Source organism: Capsicum annuum, unplaced genomic scaffold, assembly GCF_002878395.1.
Source record: "Capsicum annuum cultivar UCD-10X-F1 unplaced genomic scaffold, UCD10Xv1.1 ctg82786, whole genome shotgun sequence".
Lineage (NCBI taxonomy): Eukaryota > Viridiplantae > Streptophyta > Magnoliopsida > Solanales > Solanaceae > Capsicum > Capsicum annuum.
Window position 1 is genome coordinate 311,292 of NW_025893602.1, and position 21,648 is coordinate 332,939.

The 21,648-nt window shown below is 38.6% G+C and overlaps 1 pseudogene; it reads left to right on the forward strand.

The window, feature by feature from the left end:
- The first annotated feature begins 7,542 nt into the window (after positions 1–7,542).
- Positions 7,543–14,320, forward strand: LOC124895524 (annotated as a pseudogene).
- The last annotated feature ends 7,328 nt before the right edge of the window (positions 14,321–21,648 follow it).

Consider the following 21,648-nt stretch of genomic DNA (forward strand, 5'->3'; position numbering starts at 1 on the left):
CACCGATTAGGCCTTAAAATGCCCTGTTTGAACTACTTTGCCTGTTTGACCACACAAATAGCTTCGCCCACCCAAACAGACCATATTAGGATGCTCCTTAGTCTTTTTGGTATGCCCTGATTGATTTTTGGCCCATGGCACGCCTGGACCCACCCCCAAAACAGTGGGCTATAGCACACCGATTTAGCCCAAAATACCCCTGATGATACCGTTTCGCCCATTTAACCACCCAAATGGCCCCGCCGACCAAAACAACCCACACTAGGATAATTCCCATCCTCCCTGGCACGCCCTAATCAATTTTTGGCACACAGCACGCCTGGACCCAAGGCCCACCTCCGGAACCGTGGGCTATAGAATACCGATTTAGCCCCAAAATGCCCTATTTGTACTATTTTGCCCGTTGTTCACCCAAATGGCCCCGACCACCCAAACATACTATACTAGGTCGATCTCCAGCCTCCCTGGCATGCCCTGATCAATTTTTGGACCACATCATGCTCGGACCCCAAGCTTACCCCTGGAACTGCCGACTATAGCACACTAATTTGGCCAAAAAATGCCCCATTTTCATTGTTTCTCTTGTTTGATCACCCAAATAGACCCGCCCACCCAAATGGACCATACTAGGATGCTCCTCAGCTTTCCTGGTATGCCTCGATCCCACTCCCATAACCGTGAGCTATAGCACACCGATTTTGCTCAAAAATGCCCTATTTCACCTGTTTTACCACCTAAATGGTCTCGCCCACCCAAACAGACCACACTAGGACATTCTCTAGCCTCTCTGCCCAAGGTACACACAAACCCCAGGCCCACCCCTAGAACCATGGGCTAAAGAACATTGATTTAGCCCAAAAATGCCCCGTTTGCACCATTTTTCCTATTTTACCATCCAAATGGCCTCGCCCACCCAAATGACCCACACAAGGTCAATCCATAGCCTCCTTGGCATGCCTCAATTGATTTTCATCCCCCAGCACGCTCGGACCCCGTATCCGCCCCTAGAATCGTGGGCTATAGCACACCGATTTGGCCTAAAAATGCCTTATTTGCACCATTTTACCCGTTTGACCACCCAAATAGCCTCACCTACCCAAATGGACCATATTAGGGTGCACCCCAGCCTCCCTGGCATGCACAGATCAATTTTTAACCTACGGCATGCCCGAGCCCTAGGCTCACCCATGGAACTGTAGGCTATAACACACTGATTTAGCCTGAAAATGCTCCATTTGCACGGTCTCGCTCATTTGACCACCCAAATGGCACTATCCACCCAAACGGACGACACTAGGATGCTCTCTATCATCCCTGGCATGCCACGGTAGATTTTTGTCCCATAAAACAATCGGACCCCAGGCCCACCCCCAGAATCGTAGGCTATAGCACAGCAATTTAGCCCTAAAAATGCCCCATTTGCACCGTTTCACCTGTTTAACCAGCCAAATGGCCCCGCCCACCCAAATAAACCACTCTAGGAAGCTCTCCAGCTGCCTTAGTATGCCTCGGTCAATTTTTGGCCCACGTCACGCCCAGAGTTTTGGCCCTCTCGGAACCGTGGGCTATAGCACATCGATTTGGCTCAAAAATGCCCTGTGTGCACTATTTTACCTGTTTGACCACCCAAATGGCCCTACCAACCCAAAAAGACCATAGTAGGATGCTCCCCAACCTCCCTGGAACACACCAGTTTATTTTTGAGACACAACACGCTCAAATCGTAGGCACACCCCCAGAACCATGATCTATAGCACACCCATTTGGCCCAAACATGCATCGGTTGCACCGTTTTGCCTGTTTGACCATCCAAATGGCTTCGCCCACCTAAACAAACTGCACTAGGATGCTCTATAGCTTCCCTGGCATGTCCCGATCAATTTTTAGCCTGTAGCATGCCTGAACCTCGAGCCCACCCCTAGAATCATTGCCTATAGCACATCGATCTATCATAAAAAAACCCTGTTGGCACCGTTTCGTCCATTTGACCTCTGAAATGGCCATGCCTACCCACATGACCCATACTACGCCAATCCACAGCCCCCTAGCATGCCCCGGTTGATTTTCAGCCCACAGCATGCCCGAACCTCGGGCCTATCCCTAGAACCATGGGCTATAGCACATCGAATTAGCCAAAAAATGCCCTATTTACACTATTTTGACCATTTGACCAGCCAAATGGCCTTGTCCACCCAATCAAACCATACTAGAATGCTCCCTAGTCTCCTAGGAACTCTTCAGTCGATTTTTGGCCTACGACACACCCGATCCCCTGGCCCACCCTTGGAACCGTGGACTATAGCATATCGATTTAGCCCAAAAATGCCCCATTTTCACTGTTTTACCCGTTTGACAACCCAAATAGACTCGCCAACCCAAACAGACCATACTAGGATACTCCCCGGCATGCCCCAAGCCTATCCCCAGAACCGTGGGCTATAACACACCAATTTGGCCTGAAAATGCCCTGTTTTTACTATTTTACCCGTTTTACCACCCAAATGGTCGTGCCCACCCAAACGGACCATAATAGGATGCTCTCTATCCTCTCTGGCATTCCCCAATCGATATTTAAACCACGACACACCCAAACCCTGGGTCCACCCCCGGAACCATAGACTATAGCACTTCAATTTATTTTGAAAATGCATCGTTTGCACCATTTTGCCTGTTTTACTATGAAAATGACCCGTCCACCCAAACAACCCACACTAGGTCAATCCCTAACCTCTATGGAATGCCCCGATCGATTTTTGGCCCCTGGCATGCTCAGACGCCGTGCCCACCCTTAGAACCGTGGGCTATAGCACACAGATTTGGCCTGAAAATACCCAGTTTGCAATATTTTGCCCATTTGACCACCCAAATGGCCTTACCCCCAAATAGACCACACTAGGATGCTTGTCAGCCTCTTTGGAATGCCCCGAACAATTTTGGCCTGCTATACGCCCGGACCTTGGGTCCACCCCCAGAACCGTGGGCTATAGAATACCATTTTTTTTGAAAATATCCCTGTCAATGTCATTTCGACTATTTGACCACCCAAATGGCCATGCGGACCCAAACTACCCACACCAGGATGCTCCTCAGCCTCCCTGGCATGGCCCAATCAATTTTTTACCCACGACACGCCCGAACCCCTATCCCACCCCTAGAACCGTGGGCTATAGCACACTAATTTGGCCCTAAAATGCCGTATTTACACCGTTTTTCCCATTTGACCACACAAATAGCCCCGTCCATCCAAAAAAACCATACTAGGACACTCCCCAGGCTCCCTAGCATGCCTCGATCGATCTTCGGCCTATGACACGCCTGGACCCCGAGCCCACCCCTAGAACCATGGCTTATAGCACACCATTCTAGAAAAAAAATGCCTCGTTTGCACCATTTTGCCCATTTGACCACCTAAATAGACTCCGCCCACCTAAACAAACCACACTAGGATGCTTTCTAGCCTCCCTAGCATGCCCCAATTAATTTTTGGCCCATGGCATGCCCATACCCCGGGCCCACACCCAGAACTATGGGAAATAGCTCACTGATTTGGTCCAATAATGCCTCATATGCACTTTTTTGCCTGTCTGACTATCCAAATGGCCTCGCCCACCCAAACGGATCATACTAGGATGCTCCCCATCCTTCCTGGCATACTCCGATCAATTTTTGGTTAAGAATATGCCCATACCCCAGGCCCTCAGCATGCCCGGACCCCGAGCCCAACCCTAGAACCGTGGGATGTAGCACACCAATTTAGCCTAAAAATGTCCCATTTTGCCTGTTTGACCATCCAAATGGCCTCGCCAACCCAAATGAATCACACTAGGACACTCCACAGCCTACTTTGCATGCCCTGGTTGATTTTTAGCCCACAGCATGCCCAGACCCCGGCCCACCTCTAAAACTGTGGGTTATAGCATATCGATTTGGCCCGAAAATTGGCTTGTTTGCACCGTTTTGCCCATTTGACCACCCAAATGGACCCGCCCACCCAAATGGACCATACTAGGATTCTCCCCAGCCTCCCTAGCCTACCCTGGTCAATTTTAAGCCTACATCATGCTCGAACCCCAGACCCACCCTTGGAACTATCGGCTACAGCAAACTAATTTGGCCCGAAAATGCCCCGTTTGCACCATTTTGCCCATTTGACCACTCAAATGGCCCCGGCCACCTAAACAAACCATACTAGAATGCTCCCCAGCCTCTTTAACATACCTCAGTTAATTTTTGACACACGGCGTACCTGAATCCTGGGCCCACCCCCGGAATATGGGTTATAGTATACTGATTTGGTCTAAAAATGCTTCATTTGCATTGTTTCTCCCGTTTGACCACCCAAATGGCCCTGCCTACCCAAATGGACCATACTAGGATGCTCTTCATCCTCCCTGGCATGCCCAGGTCGATATTTAGCCCACGACATGCCTGGATCTCGAACCCACCCCCGAAACCATGGGCTATAACTGTAATACCCTAAATTATAATTAGTGAGTAATTATAATTGAAAAAAAATATTTTATAAGAGATATGGACTAAATCCTATATTAATAAGAAAAAGGAAAAGAATTTAGAAGAGTTAGGGTCGTGGCTCATATCCAATTCAAATTGAATTGGGAAAAACAATATATTATATATTGACAAAAAAAGCTTTTGCCATCATAGGATTAAGAAGGCAAAGGTTAAGAGCAACTAAGGCAGTAACTAATCTGTCAATCATGCTAAAGAGGAAAAAAATCAATTGTTCCTTCGGTTAATAAAAAAGAAAGGTTTAAGGTTGATTGGAAAATTCCTCCGGGTTTAAGATTCGATTGAAGGGAGTCCTATCAATTGTTCAAGGTGACAAGTTGGTATTCCAAAAATTGTACTGCGACTAGTAATCTTACCATAATCTGTGTTTGTTAACTTGCATATTTTATACTTGATTTTGATAAAATAATGAGTTACGAAATACTTTGAAATTACATATGGGGAAAGTCCTTGATTTGATACGATATTGAAATGGTTATTTGAGATATGATATTATTATGATGAATATTCTCTACTTGCATGAGATTAAGTATTTTTGGTATATGTTTTATTCAAGTTCACATGTGTTATTATTGATATGAATTTTAAAGTTATGTTCTATTCTAAAAGATGTTTTCATGCGAATATCCTATTATTTTCAAAGAATTTATGAATAGGAGTAGACCTTGATTGAATGCTGTAGCTAACGGCGGGATTGTTAGACCTGGTGCACCTTGTATTTACTGATGAATGTTATAGCCCTCGCTAGTGGGAAGGTAGAAATAGCATACTTTTACTGATATGATATGGGACTCCTTTATGAGGGATCCACTGTTATGGGTTATTCTTAATAAAGAAAAATGTCACTCTGATTACATGATTCATTCTTGGAAACCTCTCAAATATTTAATATTTGATATGATACAATGCTTTATGAGTTTATTACTAAACCATTGGTTCACTTCGCTTACATGAAACAATGATACTGTTTATTGTTACTATTTTCTGAAAGAGCATTTATTTCATGATGTGTTCTGACTTGTCCCCATTAAAACAGTTATGGTTAAGTGTTATTACTCACTGATCTAGCATCTCACTCCTCTCTATTATTTTTTAGAGAATGCAGGTAACGGTGAGGATCTCGTTGGCTAGAGGATTCGAGTAGTGTACTCTTGGTGAGGCCTGTTCGTGTGGGCTATAGTTTATTTATTCGTTATATTTCTTTTTCTTGAAAACTCTTAGTTTGCTCCATAGTCATGTCTTTAGAGTTTTGAGTATTCTTTCATTATTTTGAATTTGTGGAGTAATTGACTTTTATTTTTGGAGATGGATTTCATATTGATATTGGTGGTGTTGGTGCCTTGTTGATGGTTTGTGATGGATTGTGCTGGTGTGATTGATGTGTTGGTTGTGGTGCTGTTAAAGTGAGATAGGAAATTTTCTTGATAAGCCTAAAAACTAAGGAAACTCTTCCCGATTTTCTATAAAATTCTGACGAGGCTTGCTTTGGAGTCCTAAACTCCTTAGCGCTGGTCATGATCCTATTTTGGGTCATGATAAAGTTGGTATCAGAGACAAGTTAGGTTAATTTGGTGACTACGAAAGCACACGATAGTAGTAGAATCTCAATTATGGTTATGTTGCCGGTCATTTCTATAACTGTGATTTTGCGAGAGCGTGATAGGATATGTATTGATATTTTTTCTTATTTTTCATATGTGTGTGACATTTAGGATCAATTAGATGAATCTAACTATCTTATTTTGTTAATTAGATGGGTCGTAGAGTAGCTACTGGTAGGGAAAGAGGTAGAGCCCCTCGAAGGAGCTGAGGTAGGGGTAGTCGTGATACCACAGAGAATAGCACTACCACTTCAAGAAGTTTAAGATAGCCTACTCCTAAAAGGAATGATAGTCCACCTCCACCATCTTATGAGGGTAGTACTGTTGAGGTACTTGCTTCTATACAAAGAGCCATAAAGAGCTTGGCCGACCGATTGGATAGACAGGAGATGGGTGGTCAATGCAATTCTGCATAGTTCTAGGCACCTGTTCAGACTTATATCTTTAGAAATAAGGAAGTTTCTTTGCAGGAGTTTCTAAAGTTGAAGTCACCAAAATTCACAGGTTCAGATAATTCAGCTGATCCTCAGAGCTTTTTGGATGGTGCATTCAAGGCGCTGCGTGCGTTAGGGTGTTCTAGTGAGAGGGTTGTGGAGATTACATCATACAAGTTGGAGGACACGGCTAACACTTGGTATGAAACTTTATTGCTAGGAAGGCCTACAGGAGCAGGACCTCTGACACGGGATGAGTTCACTAAGCTCTTCACAGATACCCTTCTTCCTAAAAGTCAGAAACAAAAATATACAGCTCAGTTTGAGAGATTGGTTCAGACTCCAGATATGGATGTGTCGACCTATAATACTATGTTTTGCAAGCTGGCTAGATATGCTCCATACTTGGTGTCCACAGAAGCAGCTCGAATCCAGAGGTTTGTAAATGGGCTGGTTGCTCAGCTTTATAATGCAGTGACTCCACAGCTGAAAGTCTTGACCTATTATGAGATAGTAGATCTTGCTAGAATGATTGAGGAGAAGGCCATAAAGAGCGGCCAGCTTATGAGGTTCGTAAGAAGGCGAAGATGAGTGGATCTTTTAGTGATGACTTAAGTGAAAATCGAAGAGCAGAAAATAAGGAAAAGTATCAGGGCCATCAGACAGGGATAGATTTGGTTTCACAGTCTACGTATAAGCCACCATCTAGATAGGGTACCCAGGGGTCTTCAACATCTTAGGGATATCATAGTTCGGGCTAGATATATGTCACTACTCCATCTGCCGAACTTGTGTTAAATTGCGTATGGGTCAGTATCGTGTTTTGACTGAAGAATGTTTTCGATGTGGATAGTTAGGTCATTGCATCAGGGATTGCCCTTAATTTTAGAGAAATGCTAGTCAGGGTTCTGGTTAGGTAGCTGCACTGAGTCAGGCTACTCATAATCCTGTAGGTACGAGAAATAGAGGTCGAGGTAATGGAGAATGGGTTGTTGGAAATCAGGCACAGGAAAATGCTGGTAGAGGCCAACCGAGAGTCTTTGCACTTACTAGACAAGAAGTTCAGGCCTCGAATGCAGTGGTTACAGGTATTCTTTCCATTTGTTCTTTTGATGCATATGCTTTGATTGATCTGGGTTCTACCCACTCTTATGTATCCTCATATTTTACTGTAAGATTTGATAGACATACTGAGATGTTAGATTGTCCTTTTCTTATTTCCACTTCCATAGGAGATTCCCTATTAGTTAAATATGTTTACCGTAATTGCAAGATTATAGTGGGAGGTAGGTATACCCTTACTGACTTGATTGTACTTGATATGATTGACTTTGATATGTTGATGGGCATGGATTGATTATCTCCTTGCTATGCTACCGTAGACTGTCATACAAAATAGTTAGATTTGAGATACCCAACAAATCTAGTTTTGTATTAGAAGGGGGTCAAGTTTCAGAGGTTAGTAAAGTTATATCTTTTATGAAGACCCAACGACTATTGAAGAAAGGTTGCATGGGTTTCTTGGCTATGATGAGTGATGTTTGGGAGAGATTCCTTAGTTTGGAGGAGCTACCTATGGTGAAGGAATTTTTTGATGTATTTCCTAAGGATTTGCCAGGATTACCTCCAGTACGAGAAATAGACTTCGGTATTGAATTGGTACCTGACACTATGCCAATATCTATACCCCCATATTGTATAGCACCAGTAGAATTGAAGGATCTCAAACAACAGTTGCAAGACTTGTTAGATAAGAGTTTCATCAGACCGAGTAAATCGCCATGGGGTGCACCAGTTTTGTTTGTAAAGCAGAAAGATAGATCTCTAAGGATGTGTATTGACTACAGGCAGCTAAACAAGGTAACAATATGTAACAAGTATTTGTTGCCTTGTATAAAGGACCTGTCTGATCAGTTACAAGGGGTTGTCCATTTTTCAAAGATTGATCTTTGGTCTGGCTATCATCAGATTAGAATCAAGGATAAAGATATATCCAAGACATCATTCAGAACTCGATATGGGCATTATGAGTTCCTTGTGATGCCTTTTGGGTTAACCAATACTACTGCTGCATTCATGGACTTGATAAATAGGGTGTTCAGGCCGTATTTGGAAAAATTTGTGATAGTATTTAATGATGATATTCTGATATATTCTCATAGCCTAGAAGAACATGAGAATCATCTGGTGACTGTATTGCAGACTTTGCGGGAACATAAGCTTTATGGTAAATTCTCAAAATACAATTTTTGGCTCGACTCAGTATCTTTTTTGGGGCATGTTGTCTCCAAAGAAGGTATCACGATGGATTCTAAAAAGACAAAAGCAGCGCAGAAATAGCCTAGGCCTACTTCACCCATATAGATTCATGGCTTTACAGGTTTGGCTAATTACTATAGGCATTTTGTGTAGGATTTCTCTAAAAGTACAACTCCATTAACTAGGTTAACACAGAAAGATATGAAGTTCCAGTAGACAAAAGAATATGAGTAGAGCTTCCAGAAACTCAAAATATGTTTGACCACTGCACCGGTATTAGCCTTACCATCAGGCTCTGGAGGATTCAAGGTATTTTATGATGCTTCGAGGGTTGGATTAGGATGTGTTCTCATGCAACATGATCATGTTATTACTTATGCTTTGAGGCAGTTGAAGAAGCACGAGCTGAACTATCCTACACATGATTTGGAGATGGCCGTTGTGGTTTTTGCACTTAAGATCTGGAGGCATTACTTATACAGTGAAACTTGTGAGATTTATACCGATCATAAGAGTTTGAAGTACATTTTTCAGCAACGAGATCTAAATCTTCGACAGCATTGGTAGATAGAATTACTCAAAGATTATGATTGTGCTATCTTGTATCATCCAGGAAATGCTAATGTTGTGGCTGATGCTTTGAGCAGGAAATCTATGGGTATTTGGCGCATATAGCTCTTGGAAAGAGGCAATTGGCGAAAGAAGTGTAGAAACTTGAAGGCAAAGGTATCAGTTTTTGTGTTAGAAGGTCAGGGGTATTGTTGGCTTATATTCAAGCTAAATCTTCTTTGATAGAGCACATAAAGACCTTTCAATTTGAGGATATGCAGTTGTGTAAATATCGAGATAAGGTTCTAGCTGATCAAAGTAAGATGATTATAGGTTAAGATGATTGAGTGGGTAATTGATTATGTGTACTAGTTGTAGATGGGTTAAGATGAGCTATTCTTAAGGAAGCTCACAACTCCAGATATAAAATTCACCCTGGTTTTACTAAGATGTATCATGACCTAAAGCAGTTCTAATGGTGGGAACGTATGAAGAAAGATATTGCTAACTTTGTTTCTAGTTGCTTGACTTGTCAATAGGTTAAAGCGGAGCATCAACGACCAGCAGGATTATTGAAAGAGATCAGGATTCTAGATTAGAAATAGGAAAAATTTACCATGGATTTTATAATCAAGCTTTCGCGAACCATTAAAGGCCATGACTCTGTATGGGCAATTGTAGATCGGCTTACTAAGTCTGCTCACTTCATGCCAGTAAAGACTACATATAGAGAAGTGAAATATGTTTAGTTATTTATGAATAAAATTGTCTGACTTCATGGAGTTCCATTATCCATCATTTCTGATAGAGGATCACAGTTCACTTCACGCTTTTAGAGATCTTTCCAAGAAGCATTGGGTACCCGAGTAGATCTTAGTACTGGATTTCATCCACAGACGGATGGACAGTCTGAGCGTACTATACAAATTTTAGAGGATATGTTGAGAGCCTACATTCTTGACTTTGGAGGTAGTTGGGATACTTACTTACCATTAGCTGAATTTGCTTACAATAATAGTTTTCAGTCAAATATCCAGATAGCTCTATATGAAGCCTTGTATGGTAGACGATATTGTTCTCCTATCGGGTAGTTTGAAGTTGGAGAGGCTAAGGTTTTAGGACCAGACTTGGTACAGGATGCTATTGTCAAGGTCTAATTGATTAGATATAGGTTACTCACAACTCAAAGTAGACAAAATTTGTATGTTGATAGGAGAAGAAGAGATTTGGTGTTCACAGTTGGGGATAAGGTTTTTCTATGAGTCTCTCCTATGAAAGGTGTGATGCAATTTGGAAAAAAAGAGGTAAATTAAACCCGGGGTATGTAGGACCTTATGAGATACTTGAGCATATAGGAGGAGTGGTGTATACAGTGGCACTCCCTCCCGAGATGTCCTTCGTCCATCCAGTATTTCATGTTTCTATGCTAAGGAAGTGTATATCAGATTCTTCGCGCGTACTCGAAGCACCAACCTTGCATCTTGATGATAACTTAACCTATAAGGAGGAACCTGTGGCTATCATTGATCGATAAGTAAGAAGGTTACATTTGAAAGAGTTGGTGTTCGTGAAAGTCTTATGGAAGAACCATACCATCGAAGAAGCTACATGGGAGTCAAAAAAAAATATGAGACTCAAGTACCCTCACTTGTTTCAGTCTTCAGGTATGCACTTACTCTAAATTCGGGGACCAAATTTCTTAAGGTGGGGAGAATGTAATACCCCAAATTATAATTAGTGAGTAATTATAATTGAAAAAAATATTTTATAAGAGATATGGGCTAAAGCCCATATTAATAATAAAAAGGAAAAGAATTTAGAAGAGTTAGGGCCGTGGCCCATAACCAATTCAAATTGAATTGGGAAAAACAATATATTATATATTGACAAAAAGGGTTGTTGCCATCAAAGGATTAAGAAGGAAAAGGTTAGGAGCAACTAAGGCAGTAACTAATCTGCCAATCACGCTGAAGAGGAAAAAAAAATCAATTATTCCTTCAATTAAAAAAAAGAAAGGTTTAAGGTTGATTGGAAAATTCTTCCGGGTTTAAGATTCGATTGAAGGAAGTCCTATCAATTGTTCGAGGTGACAAGTTGGTATTTCAAAAATTGTACTTTGAGTAGTAATCTTACCATAATCTGTGTTTGTTAACTTGCATATTTTATACTTGATTTTGATGAAATAATGAGTTACGAAATGCTTTGAAATTGCATGTGGGGCAAGTCCTTTACTTGATATAATATTGAAATGGTTATTTGAGATATGATATTATTATGATGAATATTCTTTACTTACATGAGATTAAGTACTTTTGAAATATGTTTTATTCAAGTTCACATGTATTATCATTGATATGAATTTTAAAGTTATGTTCTATTCTGAAATATGTTTTCATACGAATATCCTATTGTTTTCAAAGAATTTATGAATGGGAGTAGACCTTGATTGAATCCCGTAGCTAACGGCGGGATTGTTAGACCTAGTGCACCTTGTATTTACTGATGAATGTTATAGCCCTCGCTAGTAGGAAGGAGAACTAGCATACTGTTACGGATATGATATAGGACTCCCTTATGAGGGATCCACTGTTATGGATTATTCTTAATAAAGAAGAATGTCACACTGATTACATGATTCATTCTTGGAAACCTCTCAAATATTTAATAATTGATATGACACGATGCTTTATGAGTTTATTACTGAACCATTGGTTCACTTCGCTTACATGGAACAATGATACTGTTTATTGTTACTATTTTCTGAAAGAGCATTAATTTCATAATGTTTTCTAACTTGTCCCCATTAAAACTATTATGGTTAAGTGTTATTACTTACTGAGCTAGCGTCTCACTCCTCGCTATTTATTTTCAGAGAACGCAGGTGACGATGAAGATCTCGTTGGCTAGAGGATTCGAGTATCATATTCCTGGTGAGCCCTGTTCGCGTAGGCTATAGTTATTTATTCATTATTTTTCTGTTCTTGAAAACTCTTAGTTTGCTCCATAGTCCTGTCTTTAGAGTTTTGAGTATTCTTTCATTATTTTGAATTTGTGGAGTAATTGACTTTCTTTTATTATTGGAGATGGATTTTGTATTGATATTGGTGGTGTTGGTGCCTTGTTGATGGTTTGTGATGGATTGTGTTGGTGTGATTGATGTGTTGGTTGTGGTGCTGTTGAATTGAGACAGGAAATTTTCTTGATAAGCCCAAAAACAAAGGAAACTCTACCCGATTTTCTGTAGAATTCTATTTTCGGTCATGACAATAGCACACCGATTTGGCTTGAAAATCCCTCATTTGCACCATTTTACCTGCCTGACCACCCAAATGGCCCTGCCCACTCAAACGGACTACACTAGGATGCTCCCCATCCTCTCTGTCATGCCTCGATCGATTTTTTATTAAGAACTTAAATAGCTAATGAGAGAAAAATAGGAGAAGAATGGATGCTTGATTATGCACTTCAGCAGGCGATAAGTCAACTTTCTCCGACTCAGCAAAGGAAGGTGGAACTTCTTATAAAATCCTTTGAAACTGTTGTTCTACCATAAGGAAATAATAGTCAGATTGCATTTCCTAAGCTCAGAGCTAGCGGTGAAGAACATTTGTAGATCATATGTAACCAGAATAGATTCGTGCCTTGTAAGCAAGAGAAAGTTGTTGCAGGTATAGACAGAAAGCTTGAAGAAAATGACTGCTCCATGTGCAAGAACCAGGATCTTCAATAGTCTACACTTAGGCAGAAGTTAGATGAAATGATAAGCGCTTTGAGTAATGAGGAGCACTTTGAGTAATGAGGTTCGGGTGGAAGGAAAAGCTTGGATTGAAGATCGGGAAGATAGCTCAAATGATTCTAGGAAAGAGATCCCCTCTTTTATCTCAAGCTTAACCGATGCAGTTGATGGAGTAGAAGATGTGGAGCTTGATAATAATGATGGTGTTATTAGTGAAATATCTAATACAACTCAGATCTCCAGAGTTCATCTTCAGCTAATGATGCAGCAATGCAAGAAAATATTGCCAAGAAAGAGACAGAAAAGGAATGTGTGCAAACACCTAAACTTGGTCGTGGATTTTCTCTCTTGCTATCAATGTTTGATCCTAAAGAAGACAATGGAGCATCCAAGGGTCAGGCAGACAAACGGAGTTACATCAGCATGTGGCATATGGTATCACAGTATGTTCTATCAGATGTTGCATCAAAAGTTGGAAATAAACTACTCGATGGAACTAATGATGGGGTAGAAGACAATAGTACACCGACTGAAAGGAAAACATGCAACTCTCTCTAGGATTTCTTCGAGACAAAGTTTGATCCAAAGACAAGCAGGAAATATCATAATCCAAGGCATCACGGGAGAAGTTTCTGTAGATATGATGTTGTCAAACTCATAAGAGAGGAAGTTAACAAGATCCTTACTACACTAATTTAAGATGATTCGTTAGATACACAGCCAGTCACCAGTGACATAATCTCGAACTAGGAACTCTCAGAGGCTGAAGGTGAAGTGAATAATAGCTCAAATTCTATAGAAAGCTTGACAAATCTTGACATAACTGAAGATGGAAAGATGTTGGATCAAGGAACGAAGGATCCAAAAAAAGAGAGAGAACTTCCACTAACCATGAACAAACCTAAGACACAAAGGTCCAAGAACTGGAGCAAACTGAAAAAGTTGATCCTCCCCTGGATATCAATCAAGGGACTAGAAAAAGCAAGGAAATTCAACCCCCGGGAACCTCAGCTTCTTCCCGCTACACCTAATCAAGAACTAGAAAAAGTGGAATTGAGACATCAAATGGCAGACGAGAGGAAAAAAGCAGAAAAATAGATGCTTGATTATGCAATGTAGAATTTGGTCACCACGCTAACTCTTGCTAGAAAAAAAGAGCGGCAATGCTTGTGGAAGCATTCGAAGCAGTTGTTCCACTCCCAGAAGTATGAACTCAACCAAGTAATATTGGTGGCAAATTCCTTCATTGCTTGTATGAATTATGAAGGTGAGCATACATATTTTTATTCGTTCTAATTCACTTATCGCGACGAATGAACCTATAGAAAAAGGAAACTCATAGGTAACTTTGTAGTTGTACATGCTTTTGCTACACAGTGAGGCTACAAAGAACAGTTAAAAAGTCACTAAACGTTGAAAGTGAGAGTGATTATTGATTGAATTCACTATAGAGGATTCTCAGTTTTGGTGACCAATATGCAGGTTATACATAGTGTCTACACAATTATATACAAGAACCATTTTTCAAAAAGTTGACTGTGTGGGATGATCAATGACTCATTGTGTATTTGCACTAGCTTTCATTGATTTTCTTGAGAAACAATGTAAGGATGCATATGAGGTTTCATATAAAAAAAGTAGATAGGTTCTATTATACTTTCTGCTATGTAGTGTATTCTATATTATTGTGACAATAATGCTATTAGCTCTGAGAATGGTTATTTATACATCTCATTGTGAAGGAGAGTATTGGCTTAACTACTAAAATTACTACTTGACCGATGTCACAGGTTAGGATGCATAAAATTACCCCTTTTCTTCCGATCCTTTTCTGAACCCCGCACGACCAAAAGTAAGCTCCTTTTTTTTCGTCATGTACACATCCTTTTTGAGCTTACCATTAATAATTTCATATGAAAGTGAAACAGAATATGAATAATAAATAATTTTCCGTCCTATATTAGTTGATCATCGATCTTGGTAAAATTACATGTTCCCAATTACTTTTTCACTTGTTAAATCAAGATAAAATTAATTAATTTTTTCTCATTTTACCCCTGCAATTAATACTCTTTGGGAGTGTAATAAAAATATCATTTTGTATGTGTGATTTATTAAGGAGTGTGCAAAAGTAAAAGTGATCAACTAATATGAAACAAACAGTAGTTTATTTGGTTACATTTTATTTTATATGATACCTTTTTGGGCAAAAATTTTTCCCACATAGTTTCCTTAAGGATGTTTTCGTCCTATCCTTTTATATGTTGTCCAAAATTATTTTTGTTTTTCCACTTGGAGCCATAAATATATGTCCCCCTTAAACTCATTAATTTTTCTCTGTGTTATAAATATACCATATATAGTGAATGTCTACTTTACCATATATAGTGAATACCTACTTTATCATATATTGTGTATATCTATTTGTGGAAAAGTTACAAACCCCAAGGTTAGTTTTCCCCTATAAATAAAGGGATTTTGCTTCATTGTAATTTATTCCTCAAGAGAAGAAATAAGAATCACTCTCTCTATTCTCTCTACTCTTCTTCTTGCTCTTTATTAGTTTATAACACGTTATCAGCACGATGCTCTAACCAACTAAGGTGAGATTATAAATTTGAAGGATTTCAAGGTTAGTAATTCCTTATGTTATATTTATTTTGCTACTACTAATATAATTATTATTGGATTTGTGGAAAAATAATTGGTTTGGAACCATTTATGTTTTAAATTTATTACTCAAGAACAATATTATCAAAAGGGATGATAATATGTGGGGTTTAAGTCCCGTCAATTTATGCCTAAGACGCCTTTATATGGGTAAGACGTTGAGTTTGAATCTCAATGCACGATATTGATGATATTATGATGGCTAAGGCAAAATAATGGGTGTTTGATGAAAAGTCATGAAATTCGACCTATTGAATATGCTCCATTCCATGAAGTGAATGTGGTAGGAATATATGATAAGTCTGAAATATGACAACTTACTTCATTCTTGAGGTGTATGTGGTAGCAGTGCATAATATGTCAAAAAGAAGACAAGTGATTGAATGCACAAATATATGCATGGAGGGACAATATGATAATGATCATCAAAAGTGATGATATTTTTGCACGCGTATTATGATCATAAGATATGTTAGAGAAAAATTCTCTAGATCATATGTATGCCTCGATTTACTCCTGAAGTAGCAATATCATGACAGAGGTTATTAGCTATCAAAATTTGATAGGCTTAAGGCACGATTATATTCCATTCCTGGGGAATGAGTATTTAGATTGTTTCAATACAAACATGCACTTGATTGTGATGGTATCACAACTCACCTCCGAAAGAGGCAGAATAACTGAGAAGAATAATTTTGAAATCTACTTCTGAAGTAGTAAATCTGAAATCTATTCTTGTAATAGTAAATATGAAATTTACTAAAGAAAAAAAAATACATGGCATGGTAAACTTTGAGTTTACTAATATAAAAGTTTATAAGTTGACATGAACTATTGGGACATCCCATAGATGTGCATATTAAGTATTAAGTACATATTGAAGAATTCGAAAAGTCTTCTTGAGCTTTTAATGTTGCTTGTTCTCATGATAAGTTGGTTGAACCAACTAATTTTGGGATTGGATCCCTTAAAATCTAAAAAGTATAAAAGGTAAATCAGGGCCCGTTCACCAATCATGTGATATGTTGAAAAGATGCATCAATAAGATGATCACATGCACATTCATGGTCAATCTACGTTTGACATTCATAAAGTTACTTGTTCAATATAAATTGAGCATAATTTTCAGATTGTGTAATCAAGATAATTCATCTTGATGAAGATGGTTTAGCATTGAATGCCTTCGATAAATAGCTAAACCATCGCTAATGAGAATAAAGCTTCATGTGTTGGTCTGAAATATGATATGTTGCATACAATAATACTTGTATGTTTAGACCAATAAATTATGATTATTTCTTCCTCCTCAATTGGTTCAAGGTCATGAACCAACTATTCTATCTAATAATTTTGATGTCCGGTATACTACTAATGAATATACCATGATACACAAAGGTGGATTCCTCAAAGAAGTAGAGGATGTATGTTAGTTTTTCTAGCATAAGGGGGAGATTATAAGCTATATGAAATATGTTAGGAATTATCACCAGATCCTCATCCAAAAGATAATTCAAGTCAAATGCCGAAAGCATCTCATATTAAGCGCAAGTTTTCTTATTTTGTGTTCCTAAAGGAAAAAATTTATGCATGCGTGAAGCGTGGTAGACTAATCGGTTCCAAATGAAAGTCTTTGAAAAATAAGGAGCAAATAATCATAATAAGAAGGAAATTATCTTTTGAAGAGATTATGACAAAACACTTCATGAAACCTTGATAGGTTCAGGTACCTGAAAATAATGAAGTGAGAGATCTCAAAATGTTTTGTCATATTGCGAACCGATACAAAATGATAAACCGTGGATGATATCTTTGATACAATATTGGCAAAATATTGTAAAGGATTATGAGGACCCAAATTCTAAGTTTATTTAAGCGTGCTAACATAGAAACACTATCAAGTGACATAAAAGGATGTATTTTGGTAAGCGTAAAACTTATTTGATTTGCAGTCCAGATACTTGAAGATGTCACTCATGAAATGTTGAATATTGTCACTTGACAAAACTTATGTGAAAAACTTTCAAGGATTCAAAATGCTTGAAGCATATAAAAGTTTCTAAGAAACTTATTTATAATCCTTATATTATATAAGCTCATAGCTTGAAAATCATTGGAACTCTTGGAGAGTTTTCAAATCAATATATTATTTGCTAAAATTCAAAATATATCGAATTGGATTGGTTATGAAATACCATATCTTATTGTAATTGATGCACTCATGTAGCTTGCAAATACTACAAGGTTTATAGCCTTTTCGGTTAATATGTTATCAAGGTATATTTCTACTCCTACTAGGAGGCATCGAAATGGGATAAGATACATGAGCTTATTTTATTCTAAAGATTGTAATTCTAATCTTATTGGTCATGATGATGTTGGTTACTCATCTAACCCGCATAAATTTTGGTCTCAAACATGCAATGTATTTACATGTGGGGATACTGCTATATCTTGGAGATACACAAAGCAATCTATCGTAGCCACTTCATCGAATCATGCTGAGATAATAGCTATTCATGAAGCAAGTCGAGAATAAGTATAGTTGAGATCCATGATACATCTCGTTCAAGAAAAATGTGGTGTGAAATATTACAATCTATCCATAATTTTATACGGAGGTAATGAATCATGCATAGCACATCTTAATGGAGGATCCATAAAAGGAGATAGAACGAAGCACACTTCATCAAAGATTTTCTACATACTTGAGCTACAAAAGAATGGTGATATTAATGTTCAACATATTCATTCAAGTAATAATATGACTTATTTATTCACCAAGTTTCTTCCAACTACAACTTTCGAGAATATGGTGCACAAGATCAGGATGCAAAGGCTTAAGGATGTTCTCATTAGGGGGAGTTAATGCGCGCTGTACTCTTTTTCCCTTACGAGGTTTTGTCCCACTGAATTTTCCTTGTAAGGTTTTTAATGAGGTAGCCTATATGCATATCGTTAGAGATGTGTACTCTTTTTCCTTCACTAGATTTTTTTTCCCATTGGGTATTTTTCTAGTAAGGTTTTAACGAGGCATATTATCTATCAATTAGACATTCAAGGGGGAGTGTTATAAACATACCATATATAGTGAATGTCTACTTTACCATATATAGTGAATACCTACTTTACCATATATTGTGTATATCTATTTATGGAAAATTTACAAACCTCAAGGTTAGTTTTCCCCTATAAATAAAGGGGTTTTGCTTCATTGTAATTCATTCCTCAAGAGAAGAAATAAGAATCACTCTCTTTATTCTCTCTACTCTTCTTCTTGTTATTTATTAGTGTATAACACTATGATATTTTGTGCTAACTTTTTCTCTAGAAGACTAGTTGGTACACATGAATTGAATAGGAAACTACTTGTTGAACAAGGTAGCTAATTTTCCTATATAAATAGGAACGTTCCTTCTCCTATTTCTTTTTGGATTTCCCTTTTTTTCTCTATCTAAATACACAAAAAATTAAAAGGCCAACAACAATAAAATTATACCAACACACTTTAGAGCAAAGTTTCAAGTATTAATGGCAGGGCTTCAATATTACTTTTTTCCTTCTGATTTTTACTATCCAAGACCACCAAAAATCAATGGAGACATGAACAATAACAACAAGATTTCTACTACTCATGATGATGTTGCCGTGACGACGGCGTGGTGTGTTGGCGTTCTTGAATATCCGACAAGTGGCACCACCGTAGACGGCCGTGACATGTCGTTGTTACAAGACAAGATTCTTAAAGTACCAAAATCATTGTCAATGAATTTGGTTAGGTACCAGCCAGTATTAGTCTCCAAGAATGAAGGAACTAATTGGTATAGGACAACAAATTACATTTTTCGAGGAACTGACACAAGGTGGTAGCATTTCTGGAGGGTTCGAGCAACGTATGATAAATTACGCAATTCATTCAATAATACAGTTTAGGTGAGAAAAGGATACCTAGACCTCTGAAATTCAATGCAAGATAATGTTTATCCTTGGCGATCGCATCAGTAGGGAATAAGAGTCTGACATTAGGATCATCCAGTAAAAACTGAGCTTAGCACAGAGAAATGACCTGAAAATAAAGAGTACTAATGCCTTACGTACACCAAAATTATAACCATCTCATAGAACAAATGTTCGGCTAAATGATAAATAGCAAAGGAAACACTAACAGCTGAAAGCACAATTTGATTACCAGAAGTTTCTTTTGTCTACATTTATTGCAAGGAAACTATAGACACTCAAATAGTAGCTAACAATTAACGACACTTTTCGTCAAAGCTAAATTTTAGGTTTAATTCATCCTTTCTATACTATACCTAGGGCTTATGACCCAAGTGTCAATATTCTCAAACATCACATCTCGTATTCATTCTATCCTTATATCTAATATTTGAAATAAACCTTTACTATCATATAAGATGCACACACTAAATATTCTAGTGCATTACCTAAATATATGAAGACTTTTATTTATTTATTCTTTTCTAAGGAGGAACTGAGGGAGAAACGGAGAACAGATCGAAACAAATAAATATTAACCCCTGAGCATAAAGGGTTATTATAGCTAGAACATTTATACTATGGCCAATATTGGCAACATAATAGACTCTTGATTAAGTTAAGACAACCATTAGGTTAGAAAAAAACTTTTCTTATGTTAACTTTAGTTTTTAACAAAAAATATTTGTTTATGTAAAGGTTCTCCAAGATTTAGGTGCAATATTGCTAAGTTGGATTGTAGTTTTACGTGAACAAAAGTATTGCTCAACTAATTTTTATTTTAATGGTAATGTTAGGGCTAATTTACATCTATTTCGACTAATTCATCATGTAATATTATTTTTTACCAACACAATTATCGAAAGCAAACAAAAAGGAACACGTCTATAGGAAAACAACATGGAAGATCCAATATTTGTGCCATAACTAAACTACTTTATATTATATATGTATTATGTTGGCATGTGTTGGGCTCAATTAGACTAAAGACATTTTTATATGGTGTGATATTGTTTGCTTTGGCCAAACCCGCACGATTAACAAACAGTGGTCCATCACCACGATTCACGAGTCAGTTTTATAGATTCACTGTACTGTGTGCTATCCATACCCAACAATCTATCCCTCGAACTAAGTTCCATGTGGTTCATCACCACGATCCACGGGGCCACTGAGATTCACTGTGTGCCCAACCATATTGTATGAGAATTTATGATAATCGAAACCCGCATAATTAGCTTCTTCTAGTATGTGTATCTCCAAGCTCGTAAGGGTATCAAATCGAGCCCCCTGTACCCCACACCCTGCCACATCATCATACTCACCCAACAATCCCTCCCTTGAAGTAAGTTCCATATGGTTCATCACCACGATCCATGGGGCCACCGAAATTCACTGTGTGCCAACATAGCTTCTTCTTGTATGTTCATCTCCAAGCTCGTAAAGGTATCAAATCGAGCCCTCTGTACCCCATCACCCTGCCACATCATCATACTCACCCAACAAGCCCTCCCTTGAAGTAAGTTCCATATGGTTCACTACCACGATCCACGGGGCCACCAAAATTCACTGTGTGCCCATATAGCTTCTTCTCTATGTGCATCTCCAAGCTCGTAAAGGTATCAAATCGAGCCCCCGCACCCCATCACCTTGCCACATCACTCATACTCAGTCAGCCCAAAGATAATCTTACATAGTGTCATATTGTCCACTTTGGATCAAATCCGTACGATTTTCTCCAAAAGGACTCACACCATTAAAAGATCCTACACCTTATATATAGCTTCCCAATCCCTTCCACTACCAATGTGAGACTTCGCACACCCAACGGTATGATTTGTACTGCGACTTAACTCCCTTCTGTTAAATATCAAAT